Raw genomic sequence first — 15,067 nt, forward strand, 5'->3', positions numbered from 1 at the left:
CTTCAATTGTGGCCGAATTTGTGAATCTCTTGATAAGAGTGTGGACTCCGGGAGGGTAGGGGCTGGGTCCCACTTCTTTCTAGGGCTCAGGGCTTGCTACCGGACTTTGCAGCCAAGCCACAAACCACGCCTGGTGGGCTGCCTTCTAGTCTTCCCTGGGTCTCGTTAGCTCTGGGTGGCAGACCGTGTTTCCACAGCACCATTTCTGCCCCAATATGCTCTTCAGAATCTTGTTCCCCAACAGGAAGTAGAGTCTATTTTCCTTCCCCTTCCAACCTAGAATTTGTGTCAACGAACAGAATGCAGCCGAGTGATGCTGTGCGACTTCCAGGGTTTCCTAAAAGGCAACAGGGCTTCCTCTGGTTACTTCCCATTAAGCTCGCCCTTGGCACCCAGTTACCACCATGTTCGAGGAAGTCCAAACTAGTCTAAGTAAGGAGATCACATGGAGAGGCCCCCAGGCAACAGGCACGTGAGCGAGCGAGGTTTCAGGGCTTTAATGAAACATTAAGCTCCATGAAGAAAGGGTCCCACACGTCTCCCTCGCTGTGATGTTACGTCACTCAGCACAGCATCTGGCACACAGAACGCTGCTGACGGAATGGACTGGGACTTGCCCAAGGTCATATATTTAGTACTAGACTTGGGACCAGGAATTGGTGTCCCAAGGCTCAGATGAAGGCTTTTTCTGGCTGTACCAGTTTGCCTCTGCTCCACACTTTCTGTTGCCTTTTCCAGTGCCCAAACTTCTGACCATCTAGAGATTAAGGCAGCCTCTCCTTAAACTGAAAACATTCCATCTTCATCTCCACAGCCACGTTCCTGCCAAAATAAGCCAGGAATGGTTATGGGAGTGCCTGGATTCCAGCAGGAGTTGAGCTGGTCTGAGAAGCAAAACAGAGAAAAGGAAATATCCCCAAATGTTGATTTGTTTAAACTTTACAAACTTTACAACACAAGGAAACCAACAGAGACAAGCTTGTAATGAAGTAATCAGCGAACGCTGCTAATATTCCAGTAACATGAAATGATTCCCCACATTTCCTGGGGTAGATATGAATAGAGTCATTAAAATATGGCCAAGGAGGGGAGGGAGAGTTTACTTTTTCTGTCTCCTTAGAGTCTGTGTTCTGAAAGCTCAGCAGGAATTTAAACAAATAGCATGGAGGACTGGCAAATCTGATCATATTTAAAGAAAAAGCCCCTTTCAAATTTTGCTTCCCTTTAATAAATGCATTGGCTTTTGCAAGTTTTGCTTTTTAAAACCCTGCAGGTTCACCCCTTCCATCTGGAAAGTCTGTTTGAGAAAAACAAAATTAGCATCAAATTGCTCTAATATTGTTCTGCATATTTTTTTCTCTAGGTCAAGGAGAATTTGTTGCTTCTCTCATATAAATGAAGGTAAGGAGAAGGGAAGGAAGGAGGGTAAGAGGCAATGGGAATCATAATGCTTCCTCTTTGATTAAAAAATGAAAAATAAAGTTAGGGGAGGGTCAATGGTGTACTGAGAGAGCTACTGACAAAAAGGAATTACATCAGTAAAATGGGCCTGTGAAGGCCACACCCCACAGGGAAGGTAGAATTGGATCTCTGAGCCTATGGTTCCCCTGCATTCCAGACAAGATCCAAGGGTGGGAAGAGGGGCTGAGGGAGGTGCTCCACCACCCTGAACTGGTGAACCTGGTTGAACTAATGGGAGAGCCTCCCGAAACTCACAGAGTTGCATCAGTGCTCTGGCTTTGGACATGTTACTTCACTTCTTTAAGCATCAGTCTTCTCACCTTGTAAAACCGGGTATTAGAGAACGCATCTCACAGAATTTTGTAGGTTAAATAAAATAAAACATGTCACCTAGCACATAGTAGGTGCTCCATAAATGTTAGGAAGAAAAAATTCTCCCAATGGGTGAGGACCCTCAGTTCTGGAGAGGCCGGTGGTCCCCGAGGGTTTGGGGGACACTGGCCAGCTGCCCTCACGCCTCTCCGAGCCCGGCAGCTCAGTTCTGCGCGGTGGTGCGCCCCGGGCTAGTCGCCTAGTTTGCTTAACAAGTTCTTTCACACACACCCCCATACACACTTTGGCCCAAAAATTCAGTGAGGTTTTTTTTTTCTTCTTCCTTCTTCCTCTGTTGTTGGGTTCTGATTACTTCCATCTGGCTGCGGCAGCTCCAGTGGAGTCTCTAAAAACAAAACAAAAAACAAAACAAAAACCCTCCCTTCAAAACACACATGCACTAACCCTAGAAGGCCGCCCGCTTCTCGCCAACCTGCGCCCAAACGGCTACTCGCGCGAGCCGCGGCGGGGGGCGCTGGCCGGACCCCGGCACCTGCCCGCGCTGCTGGCCCGAGAGGGTCCGCGCGGAGCCCGGGACCCGCCCGTTCCCGCAGTCCCCGGTTTCCGCCCCGCGCCCGAAGAAGCGGGCGCACTGGGAGCAGCGACCCGGGCATCTCCCGGCGGAGGGGGAGCGGGAGGTGGGGGGCGGGTGATTTCAGAGATTGAAAACAGAGCAGTCCCTGCGCCTCGGCTCCCGAGCTCATCTGACTTGAGTTAGCGACCCCTCCACCCACCCCGGCGCCTAAAAAAAAGTGTTGGAGACTGGCGCGCTCTTTCGTTCTCCGCTCGAACTTTCCTCGGAGGTGTGCGTCTCCCCTCCGGGCCGGGGAGGAGCGTCCTCGGCAGCCCCCTCCCCTCGGGTCCCCCGGGTCCCCCAGGGCGGGTGCGCGCGGCGCGGGCGGGTGCGCGGCGCCCGGTGTGCGGCGGCCGTGCGCGCGGGGGCGCTGCGCCGCCCGGGAGGCGCCGGGATTGCGGGAGTGCCTGCGCTCGCCAGCCGGGGCAGTACGACTCCGCGGACTTTTTTTCAAACTCCCATCAATGAGACTTCGAGAAGGAGCGGGAGGCGGCGGCGGCGGCCGCTGAGGCAGGCGAGGAAGGGCCGGGGTAGCCGCAGGAGCTGGAGGAAGTAGCGCGGGCCGCGCGGCACGCCGGAGCCTCGGGGAGCTCCCCGCACGCGGCCCACAGGGGCGGCGCGGCCCCCGCCCGCCTCTCGTCCCCTCTCTCGCCCGGCCCGCCCCGCCCCGGCCGGCCTGAGCCCCTGCTCGCCGCCGCCGGCTGCGTCGCCGCGCCAGCCAAGTTGGGATGGGGGCTAGCAGCCACTGCCTGGCTCCCCAGAGGCCACCTGCGTGCTAGAGGTAAACTTTTGTCTCCCTCGGTAAAGTTGCGTTGGCATTCTTTTGCTTGCTTTTCGTGAAGTACCCCTGCCCCGGCCGAACCGGGGCAGGCTGGGATGCTGTGCCGTCTCGGAGGGTGCCTCGGCGCGGGGATCCGGCCACCGGGTTTAGGGGGGCCGGGGGCTGGTGCGGCGGACCCTCTCCGGGCTTTGACCCAGGCGGGCGGGGACGTAACGGGGGAGTTTGGGGCTAGGAACTCGTGGCTGGGGGTGGGGTGGGGGTGGATTTTTGCATCTCCCTTCCTACCTGGGGGAAAGAGCCTCTCTACTCCGGTGGACGGGAGGGGCCCTCACCCCTTCGCCGCCGCGCCCGGGCCCGGGGCAGTTTTTGCGGGAGCGGAGTGGAGGGTTGGCACGGAGGCCGGGATGCTGCGGGACTCCGGGAGGTGGGCCGCGGAGTGTGCTTGTGCGGGGGGCTGCGGCGCACACTTGGGAACTTCTTAACCGCACTTCGCGCGACCCGTCCCGGAGCCCCGTCTTTCTTTTCTTTCTCGCTCCTTCCTCCCCCTCCTCGGGCCCCGTCGCCCCCTCCCCCTCGGGCAGCCTCTCCTCTCCGGTCTCCCTCCTCGCTGTTCCCCTCCTCCTCCTGCCCTCCGCCCCGAGATCCGCTGGACTTCCCGAGGGGGATCTTCGCGTAATCCCTCGCTCGGTCCTCGGGTCCCCCCCCTCACTTTCATCCCCACCCCCACTCATCGTCGTCCCCCCCCCCGCACCCCACCCTCCGGGCCAATCTCTCAACAAGTATATTTGCTGAGGAATTTGAAAAATCCACTACTGCAACTTGATCTGTGTGTGATGGATGGGGAGAGGCGCGGAGAGAGTTGGGCGCCAATCCTATTAAGGGTTTAGGGAGGGGAGCGTTTTCCCTGGATGGGGGCGGGGGGTGTGGGGAGGGGAGGAGGAAGGAGCGTGGTGTGTGTGTGTGTGTGTGTGTGTGTGTGTGTGTGAGTGTGTGAGAGCGAGCGTGAGCGCTCCCGCCGCGTCGGGGAGCTGGAAGTCCACCCGACTCGGCGCCTTTTCAGCCCGGCAGGAATTGCTGTCATTTCCTAGGAAACCCGACTTTTACAGCGCGAGTCGCTGGGAATGGAGCCGCGCGCTTCACCCTGGTGACCCATGGCTGAGGGGCTCGCGGGCCCTGGGCCCCCCTAGGGTGCTTCCCGCAACCCTGTCTCTTTTGTGTGATTTTTACGTGGCGCTCAGAGTCGATCCCGGCCGGGGCCGCAGACCTTTCCCGGCGTCTGGCGCGGCGGCGCGGGTCTCGCTCCTCCGCCCTCCTGCGCCGGCAGCGCGCTCCGCGCACCTCCTCCCGCACCGGCTTTGCTGCCCGGTGGCCGCGGCAGCGTCCTGGGCCCCCGCCCGCCGCCTCCGCGGGCCGTGTGAAGGTTTAATCCCGACAGCTTCAGATAAAGGGAGCAGTTGTAAAACGCTCATATGCTGTTTGCAGACGAGGCTCTGGGGGATGTTGGAGAATTTGAAAGTAAACGTTTCCCTCGCAAGCGGCATAAAATAGTGTTTAAACAAATATTGTATTGGCATGCTCAGGGGGCTCAGCGCCAAAAAGTAAAGTAAATAAACTGTGAAATCCAAAATATACAGCCGTGAAAAGCAGGGCAATAGGAGGGTTCGGTGCAGATCCCCTGCTGAGGTTTGTTTGTTTGCACCGCCTCACCTAGGAGGCCCCTCCCGTCCATTTCCTTACGTGGCCTGGGAGTTCCCTTCCCTCTCCCGGGTGCCCGGGCTTAGTGCGGGGCTCCTGGGCCCGGGAGCCTCCTTGCAGTTGTTCCCTCGGGAGGGAATTCATTGTGTGGTTCCCTACGCTGGTCTCCCTGGGGAGGGGAGAGCACCTTGGCTAAGCCTGGCTGTTTTGAGTTTTTATGCTCTAGGCTCTCCAGCTTCTGGTCTGCCCCGGGCAGGAATTCTAGACTGTGGGATCTAGAACAGGCAGATGGGCCTTGGCCGGGGCGCCTCTCCTCCTTGGGCCTCTGACCTTCCTTCTTGCTCCTCTCCATCTTTCTTGCTTTCGTTTTCCTAGACTTGCAGCTTCTCCCTCCTACGGTTGAGGGTTATGGGAAATTGTGGAGATGTTCTCTCCCAGATTTAAATTCCACTCAAACCCACATGAGGGAAAGTTGTCAGTTGTCTGAGAGTTCCAAAGTTAGTTATATTTTGAAATATTTAGGGTGGTTTTGTATTTCTCCTCTGCCTTGAGAAATAGGCTACTTTCGTGAGGTTATTTAGTGGTTCTGGGGGGATGTAAACTAATGCAGGAAGATCCCATTCTAGGTGCGGAGCCTGGGGCCCCAGAGGCAGTCCTCAGGTGAACTGGCCTGCCCTTGGTCTGGCATCTGAGTGAGAGACGGTGGTCAGAGCAGTCTTTTCAAAGTCAGTAGGTGCAAATGAGAATGAGAGGGAGAGAAACACTCCCAAACCAGGTCCGGGCTCACCGAGGAACATTTCTCACTGTGAGAGATGTTTTTAACTCCCGTGGAAATTGTTCTGAGGGGATTTCACACAAGGTTCAGATTCCTTGGACAGACCCTCCCAGACCAAACTCACACTGACCCTGGCCGTGGCCTTGGAGGGAACTCTTGTCCCACCTTGAAGTGTTTGTGTGGAGGTGGAGTAGGCCCTTCTGGCCAGGCAGCCTTAGATTGGAGTGCCGCTCCACTTTTTCAGGGATGCTCCGGCCCATTGTGGGAGATCAATGAACAGAGGAGGTCCTTTGAGTTGCCTGGTCAGAAGAGGGGACCACAGGGTCACTGGTCAGTGGCTTATTGCTGGGCTTCGGGGGGCTTGGGAGCTGTGTCCTGTAGCTGGCTTGTTTACACTGTGGACTGAAAAATACACAAATACTTCATGCTTTTTGTACTCCCACAAGTGTCCTGTACACAGTGTAGCCCCTAGGGCTGGATTAGCAAACCATGGGATTCAGCAGTCAGGCAGACAAAATTGGATATTTGCCTAATAAACACCCTTCATCCATCAGGGCCTGGGGGTGGGGGTGGGGGTGGGGGCTTCACCTCACAGATGCTGGCAATTCCCTTTAAATGGAACCTGGAGGCTGTCGTGTGCACTTTGAAAGCCTGTGTGATCCCCTACACACGTGGCTGGCTTGTTAAAGGTCAAAACCCGAGTCCTACCACATGTGTACTCTTGGGGTAAGGCTGCTTGTCTTTTCTTGGGGAAAGTGAGTTCAGCAGGGTTTTCTTTCACCTGAGTGATGCAAACCAGCCTTGCTGCTTTAGGTTAGGGGGGGCTGGTCTCTACCTGTCCCCTGGCCTGCTTCCTGGTGCCGGGGGGCCTCCAGGCAGGTGGACCAGGTGGACCTTAGCTCGACAGCTGCAGCTGTTCCTGCTGGGCCAGGGCCCTTTGAAAAGGAACCCCAGGGAAGCAGGTCTCCTTTCTTCTTTTCAGTTAGTGTCAGAGGCATGGACAAATGAAACCCTTGAAGAATGCCAAAGAGAAACTGTACTCAGATTCCAGACAGTGCAGAGAGGCGGACGAGGTGATTGTCCCAGCAAGCGGAATACGCAGCAGTTTCAGTGAACAAGGCTCACAGCTTCCAAAGACCTCAGGAGGCAGCTACTCTGTGGCTGCTTCCTCACTGGACTGTAGTGTCCAGTAGTGTCCTTTGTAAAGAGCAACAGTTTCCTGGTTTTCAAATAACGCTGGACTCCAGATTTAATATGACTCATCTTCTCTGAAATTAATGAGTGTTTGCTGTGGAATATAAAGGATTTAAGAAAAAAAAATCATTTATCAGTTTTTAGATTCGGAGGGTGACAAAAACATCCTTACCCTTCAAAACTATGTTTAAAGCCGTGGGAAAGTACACCAATGATAACTATGTACTTTCTGCGTGGTTAGTATCATATTTTCCCCAGTACCTTCATCAACAAAAGCGTCCTCAATAATCCTGTGTGTGTTCTGATTCTAGTTTCTTTTATACAAATGGGGGAAAAGAACTTACTTAAGATGTGACCAAAGAGTACATGTTAAAGTGTCTTTGTGATTTTGGTTTAAGTTGAATAAGTTAATGTGGTTTTGTGTGTGCGCATGTGTGTTGTTAAAAAACCAGGTTGCCGGGAAGAGTATCTTAACTGAGTGCCTGGTTTCATGCATTAGCATAAGAAAAAAGTTGTAGTGCATTTACTATTGTCTTGAATGAAGAGTTTAGCAAAGGGAAGGGAATCCGAAAGAGGGTGATGGTCCATTGAGATTCCTCAGCGGCCTCAGCTGGTCATGTGCTGAAATCTGTGATCGGATATCACTTTTATCTTGCATTTCCATTCTCTGGACTTTTTCACACGTTCACTTTTGTCAGAGTTTATTGATTATGTTTTCTTCTCTGCAAATCTGTGGAAAATTTAATGAACCAAAAACAGCAGTGAAATAAAGGGGACTTTTTATTCATTAGCATGGGATTGATTTCCTCCCTTGGGCGAAGGCCCCTGGCCTCCAGGAGTGAGTTGGGGGGAGGGCGGGTGGCCCTGCTGCAAGCGGAAGTGGGGTCCCCCCAGGCTGTGCCTCACTGATGACCAGGACTGGCTGAGCCCTGGGACTCCTGTCCTAACTAAACATTACAGTGCCCCCACGATGGCTGTTCCTAGCTAGCCTGAGTCTACAGCTGCAGACCCTAGCCTGGCGGTCCAGGATCCTGCTCAGTGGGCTCTGTGTGTGTGTGTGTGTGTGTGTGTGTGTGTGTGTGTGTGTGTGTGTGTGTGTAGATGGGACCTTTGTGTTCTCCAACCATACAGATCATTTGAGCTCCTGGGCCTTCCCTGGGACACAGTTAAGTATCTCTCTTCCTCCAGCCCTAGCTCCCAAACCTGTAATTAAGCAAAGCCCCTGGTGTGATTATGCTTTGCTGACTCGGCTGGGTTTGGAGCTGCTTCCCTCTGTGAAACAGGGTGAACTCTTGCTCTTTCCAGAGGCTTCCTGGCAGCCTATGTTACAGTTCTATTGTGCATCCGCCTGTCTGTCTCTCTCCCCCTACTCTTTTTCTCCCTTCTCTCCTCTATGACTCTTATTTTCTCTTTCTCTCCTCCCTTTCTTCCCCTTCCCCTCCCTCTCTCGGCTCTCTCCTCCCTCCCGTCTTTTTTGCCCCTGTGTTCCCCCCTCCTCTGTCTCCTGTTTCCCTTTGTATCTTTTTATTTCCCTCCCACCCCCTTTGTTTCTCTGTCTTTTTCTTCTCTGTGCTCTCCCCTCCTGTCTGACTTTGCTTTCTTGCCCCCCTCTCCTTCCTGCAGTTCTCTCTCATCACCGGCCCTTGGAAGACTAGCCCTGAAGGCCTGGAGGAGGGGGGTGCCCGGCCCGTGGGGACCGTGGGGACCGTGCCTGTGTCCGGGGAACGTTCTGTGCCCCGAGGGCCCGCGTGCTCGGCGCTGCTTTTCTCCCACCTGCCGGCCGCCTGGTCTGCGGCGCCCGAACAATGGCCACATTGTCCCTGCCGCCCACCAGCCGCCTCTGGCGAGTGGGGACAGGCCGGACCTTGCTCGTGGCGAGTCGGGAAGAAAGCCAGCGGGCCAGATCCGACGCGGCGCGCGCCACCGTCTTTGTCGCCTTGGAGAGCCCGGGAGCCCGGCCTGAGCGTGGGCGCGGCGAGTGTCCCCGGGAGCCCGCGCCCACCTGGCACAGGCACCGCTTCCAGAGGTGCTCGGGCCGCGGGCTGCGGCCGACTCCCCGCCCCTTCGGAGGGGCTCGCCCGCCTCCGCCCGCGCCCCGGGAAGGGTTTCGAGTTCAGCTTTCAGTCTGCGGAGTGAACGGAGTGAACGGAGAGCCCTTCCCGGAGCCGCGCGCGCGAGAGGGGCCGCGTTACCCAGCTCTCGGCGGCGTCAGAAACTTTCTGGACGGCGTCCGGGAAACTGTCAGGAAAGCCTCTTCCTGCCTCGTCCCCACCCCAGAGGCAGAAAAGGAACGGTGGTCTCTCCTTCGCCCCATTCGTCTTGACCTGTGGGGACTGGAGACCTCTTAGCGCGCAGGGAAAGAAGCATCTCTGAATGCTTGGGGTGGTAAGAGCATCCCTCCCGGCGCCCGCGGGCGCAGCCGCGCCGCTTTGTGTGCTGGACAATGCAATAAGTCAGCTCGACTTTTGAGCCACATTTATAAGGAACTGTAAGGGCCGCTCAAGTACACTTGTGCTAAGTTGAATTGATTGAAATTTAATGGCGGTTAGTGGTGATGAATGGTAATGATTTTCCAGAGTATCTTTCGCATACTTGACATTAATAACGAGTGTGCACGCGCACCGAGAGCCTGCCACGCACGTGAGGCGGTGGCATTACTCATCTTCCCAGATGCCAGTCCTTCGCCTGCTTCCTCTTCTCAAACCCTTCTCACCATAATTCAGCTGTTTGGATGATTTTAAAAAAAAAAAAAGGAAAAGAAAATCTTTCTCTATTGAGCACGTACATCATGTCAACATAATTTTGAGCTCATGATTTTTTCAATTCCTGCATAAATCAGCTTCTAATATACAGAATGTGATGAATTTGTTTTAGCTGCCATCATGAATTAATGTTATGCAAATAGAAGCTTTGCAGGTGAAATGATTTACTTAATAATTTCAACTTCTAATATTTAAACTCATTCATTATGTTGGAAGTTAAAAAAAAGAAAGAAACAAGTCCATATTTTCAAACCTGAGAAGGGGAGATTAGTGTGCGAGTGTTTGCAGTGCAGGCAGACCCAGGCGTTGATGGCCAGAAACCACGCTTCATTTGTTGATTCTTTGAGAATCTTCAGTTCACCAAGCAGTGGTTTAGAGGCAGGGGATAGAAGTCTGACCAAGATCACTCTGGGGGAAATCACAAATGCATTTAAATAATTCTAACCTGACCATCAAGGTACCGTATCCTCTGGGACTGAACTAGCTCCACGTTGGGAGTGAAGGAAGCATGAAAGATGAGAATGACTGAGCCAGGGGACAGGGGTGAAGGGGCTCTGATGTCCCCAGTCTTCATCTTTTCATTTGCTAGTCAAGACCATCCTAAGAGCCAGCCATTAGTACCTGCCTATGAAGGTGGCAGTGGTTGTAGAAAGCTGGACAGACTCCCCCACACCCAAACACCGCCATAACTGCTAGGAAGATTTTCTTACATATATATCACCCTTTCAGGCTGTTTTCCTTTGGAAAAAGTTGAGGAAGAGAGTAAAAGTGATGGATAAATGCACTATGAAGAGAAATGAGCTTGAACCCCTTCGGGTTACCCTCAGGGAGAGCGAGACTACTCACTCCAGAGCTGGGTGACCCTGTGCAAGTCGCCTTACCTGTCCGTGGAAAGAGGGGCTGGGCAAAAGGTAATCTCTTAGGTTCTCCAGCTTCAGAATCCTGGGAGCCAGCACTGCCTGCCTCTTGCAGCCCTCTCTGAGAATCAGGGTGGGAGGACCAGAGTCTGGAAGAAGTGTGGGGTCTTGTCATTCCCTCTGCTTCTGGGGACAGTATAGTGAGGCCCCTATGAAGGAATATGCCTGCCTCCCCTGCCAGTCACTCTCCTCAGCCAGCTGTAGGGCTGCAGCACCTCCGGAGGTGGTCACAGGGCGAGCCTGGACGGGAGTGGACCTGGGGACATTGGAGGGGCGCGGAAAGCACTTGGCCTGTGATCGCCTTTTCAGACTTTCCAGAAGACTGCAGACAAGTTGAAGGGAAGGCTGACACATAAATATGTCTTTGATCTCTGAAGATGAGGGTAGAGTTTTGACTTTACTTCTCCAAAAATTGAGGTCATTGCAGTGTGATGACAGGTTGAAGGCACATCACTCAGACAGTCGTGCCGACTGGTGGTTGTATGGTGGTGATACATTGTGTGTCAGGCAGTGACAGGTAGGAGGGCCGGCCCTCGCTGTCTGCGGAGATGAAGGTGAGGGCTGGCTCTGGGGTTCACGGGCTGACGGTGTGCGTGAGCTGCCTGTTCATGTGGGGAAAGGAAATCTGACTCAGCAGTTCCGCAGCCAGGAGTTTTCAGGTATGCCAATGACCGGCTGCAGCAGGGAGGTGGGGGCCCAGCGTCATTCAGATGTCTTCATCTGTGGGCGTGGTGCCCAATACGGTATGCCAGGTTACTCTTCCTGGTAAGTGTGAATGCGGGATATGCGACAGACTTATTTATGCTGAGATACACATATACCAGTAAGACTTTTAACAACCAGGTCCCTTTATGAATTAGAAGATTTTTTTCTTCTACGAGACACTTATAAAAAAAAGAGAAATAGTGCAAGAGAATGAAGTTAGAACTGGGAATGAGTTATAGAGGCAAAGCTGAGAATAAACCTTAAGCATCTCCGTGTTGCCTGGGCCTCCTATTCGAGATCCAGTTGGGAAGCTTATTAAAAATGCAGATTCTCAGGCCTCAGCGAGAACATCCTGAATGAGAATTCCTGCTGAGTGGGGCCCGGAGGACTGCAGTTTATCAAGGATTTTTAGGGTGGGGCGATCAGAATAAGTGTTTTCTTCCTGTGATGTCCTTCAGTCCTTTGGTGATTTTTGTATCAACAAAGGGACAGTGCTCACATCTCTACAGCTGGGTGTACAACTAGGACTGTCCTCAGCGGACTGTGAAACTTCCAGCAGCCTGCTCAGCTATGCTGGGCGGAGGTCGGGGAAAACAAACTGATTGCTGTCCATCACGGGACAGGGTGGCTCTGGCAGTCCCTGGTTCTGCTGTGAAAGGCAGCCTCCAGGCTCTGAGAACCCAGAGAGTAGTGAGCTTGTGAAATCGGCACCTTAGTTTATGTGTCTTGAGTCCCAGCCTAAGTGTCCCTCCAATGGCTCCTTTCTTTTTCCCTGTGGAAGAAACTGCATGTGCTGATAGCATGCATGGTGGCTGTTCCATTGCTTCATGGCCAAAGTGGCCAGAAGTGGGACCCTTTTTGGGTCCAGTTTGGTGTTTCACAGTATGAGCAGGTCTTTGGGCAGTTTGACCCACATGGAGGTTTGACTCAGGGGCCTACCTGTGGTGTCTTTGGGGTTCCCTGAGACGGGTAGAGAGGAAATAGACTGGAGGGAGTGAGTGGGTGGCAGGAGCTGGTGCCTGCCAGCCTACCTACCTGCCAGAGTTGTGATGACCTCAGTCTCAGAGCTGGAAAGAGCTGCCCTGCAGGGAGCATGGGCTAGTGGAGGGGGCTTCCCATGGCCCTGCCCACCCTGAGGCCAGCCCTTGGTTCCTGTGCTCTGTACTCCTGCTGGCACCCTGCTCCTCAGCTCACAGCACCACTCCCTGCACACTGGCCTCGGTGTTAGCATATTTCAGGAGTGTCCTGTCTCCTCACTGTGACTCTAGTCTCCTTCTGAGTGAGAAGGCAAGGAAGAGCCTGGGTGGGCGTGGGGAGCTGGAACACCAGCGGGCGCATGATTTCTCCCCTGGCCCTCACTTCACAGCTCAGAGTGAGTCTTTACGATGTGTTTAGCATTGAATGAGGCTCTGAGTGGGTGCCCAGCACGGCCCTCTCTCAAAGTCAGGGTCCTGGGGATGGTGGTCTTTCCTATCACTAGAGTCCTGCTGCCTTGGAGACGTGGGCTCTTAACCGCCTCTGGCTCTGATGGCCTGGGCTGGCTTTTGGGGGCTTTGTAATTTGTACTGTCCTACGCTGCAGACTCTTAGCTTTATGTTAATACTTCAAGTACTCGTGGCAAGGACTTCAAAAGGCATGAAAAAACCTTTCACATGGCTGAACTCGGGACTTTTGGATGGGCCCCTTCCACTCTTCGGTTGGTTCAGATGGTGGCCACTTAGGGACTGAGCTGGTCTGAAGGTACAGTTTTCTTGCCTGTCCACATCTGCTCAGGTCCCCTCCTCAGTCCACACTCCTGCAGGCAGCTTGTAAAGCAGGTGAGGGCACACTGCCAGGCAGCTCCCTGGCACTGGGAGCCCTATGGGAAGTCGATGCAGGCTGGTGGCACTTCCATCTCCTCTAGGTCTCTGGTGTGAAACACCCGGGGATCTCATCCTTCTCCCGGTCCAACCCCTCAGGCCCCCAGCACCCATCCCAGCTGTTTTCCAAGAACAGATGAAGCCCATGATCTAGTATGGGGCTCCCTCATTGCCCCACACCCCATCTTCAAGGGGCCCACCTTGAATGGGCAGGCAGAGGCAGGCAGGGGAGGTGGAGTGGCATCAGGCTGGTGGCTCCTTTGCAATCTCAGCTGGAAGCCTTGGTTTGCAAGGCTTGAGGGTCCTGACTGGCACCCCCCACTCCCATGTTGTGAGTCTTGTTTACTATGATTTCAGCAGTGAGATTCAAGCTTTCGGACCACTGACCAGCCATGGCCATCTACTAGCCATCCTCATGGAGCTGGCTGCCTGAGTGAGCACCTGGTGTCCCCTGCAAGCTGCCTGGCCAATTGCCCAGCCAGTCATGCAGAGCAGCGGTGGGATCAGTCTGGGTGTCACCTGTTCCCCTGCCCCGCCCTGCTCACCCTGAGGGTACCTCAGGGTTCCCCAGTGGTCCAGGCTCTGCCTGTCCCTCTTTCTTCTGTTTCTATTTCCTTGGGTTTCATTTATTTAGGTTTAAACATCCTTTTCTTTGCTTGGCTTGGGGGCTCTGTGTTCAAGGTCTGGTTTAGAACTTTGGGATTCAAGCAAATGAATTGTCTCTTGTGATGTAAAATATGAAAAACAACAGCAAAATATTTTCTCTATATGATCTTAAAACTAAGACGTGCTTTTTTTATACCAAAAACTTGTAAAATAAGAAACAGCATAATGAGGGAAATTTTATTAAATTGTCTTCCAGTCTCTTTTTGTTATTTGTATGAAATAGTATTTTGCTTATATTTTCGTATAAAATTGAAATTACATATGTACAGCCTTGTAACTGTTGATTCACATAACATTATGTCATGGACATTTTCCCATGTTATTAGTGAAATATTTTTATATGATTTTTAAAAATTGCCTACGTAATATTTCTTTTAAAAAATATATCTTTATTGATTTCGGAGAGGGAGGAAGAGAGAGATAGAAACATCGATGATGAGAGAGTCATTGATCAGCTGCCTCCTGCACGCCCCCTACTGGGGATCGAGCCTGCAACCCAAGCCTGTGCCCTGACTGGGAATTGAACCTCGATCTCCTGGATCATAGGTCGATGCTCAGCTGCTGAGCCATGCCCTGCTGGGCTACATAATATTTCTTTGTCTGCCTCTCTCGTTTTGTTTTACTTTCTTTATATCCTTGGACATTTAGATTGTTTCTTGGTTTTGTTACTATAGATAATGCTGGAGTAGACATTTTTGTGTGTAACTACCTGAATTCTGATTATTTCCTTAGAATAGATTTCTGAAAGTGGAATAACTTAGCCAAGTGTTTGGACAACTGTTTTGCAGCCCTGGCTAGTCCTTCGTAGGTTTCCAGTAGAATCTTTCTAGCATTTGAGGAGAGATTGAAGGTGCCAGCTTGAGGTCTCAGAATAGCTAGGTATAAGTCAATGCAAAGCGTTACTGAGTGCCTTCCGCACGCCCAGAGCATGCACGCCGCTGGCAGAACACGGCCTCATTTTGCAGGTGGGTGAACTAGTAGCAGAGACACTGGGCAGTCTCCATGTTTGCCTGGGCAGTGGAGGCAGAGCCCTGAACAGAGCCAGATCTGCTGACACCCAGCCCAGGACCCTCTCCTGCAGTTGGCTTCTGAGTGCCGCCCTGAGAGCAGCTGACTCTGTTAGGGCTGTGTGTTCCCCAGGGATATTTGGCAATGTCTGGAGACATCTTTGGTTGTCACAACTGTAAGGTTGCTACTGGCATCTAGTGGATAGAGGCCAGGATGCTGTTCAGCATCCTGCAGTGCACAGAGCAGCCCCACCAGAGAGTTGCTGACGCTGTGATTGAGAAAGGTTCAGCAAGAGTGC

General features: G+C 53.1%; 1 protein-coding gene across 1 annotated transcript in view; it reads left to right on the plus strand.

Moving 5' to 3' along the window:
* The first annotated feature begins 3,054 nt into the window (after nt 1-3,054).
* The window catches only part of GLI2 (GLI family zinc finger 2), a 237,076-nt gene continuing 225,063 nt past the window's right edge, over nt 3,055-15,067 (plus strand). The window contains exon 1 of the mRNA XM_087819912.1: nt 3,055-3,188. The gene's annotated coding sequence lies outside the window, so the exon portion shown is untranslated. The remainder of the gene's footprint in view (nt 3,189-15,067) is intronic.

This window comes from Miniopterus natalensis, chromosome 8 (assembly GCF_054644295.1).
Source record: "Miniopterus natalensis isolate mMinNat1 chromosome 8, mMinNat1.hap1, whole genome shotgun sequence".
Taxonomy (NCBI): domain Eukaryota; kingdom Metazoa; phylum Chordata; class Mammalia; order Chiroptera; family Miniopteridae; genus Miniopterus; species Miniopterus natalensis.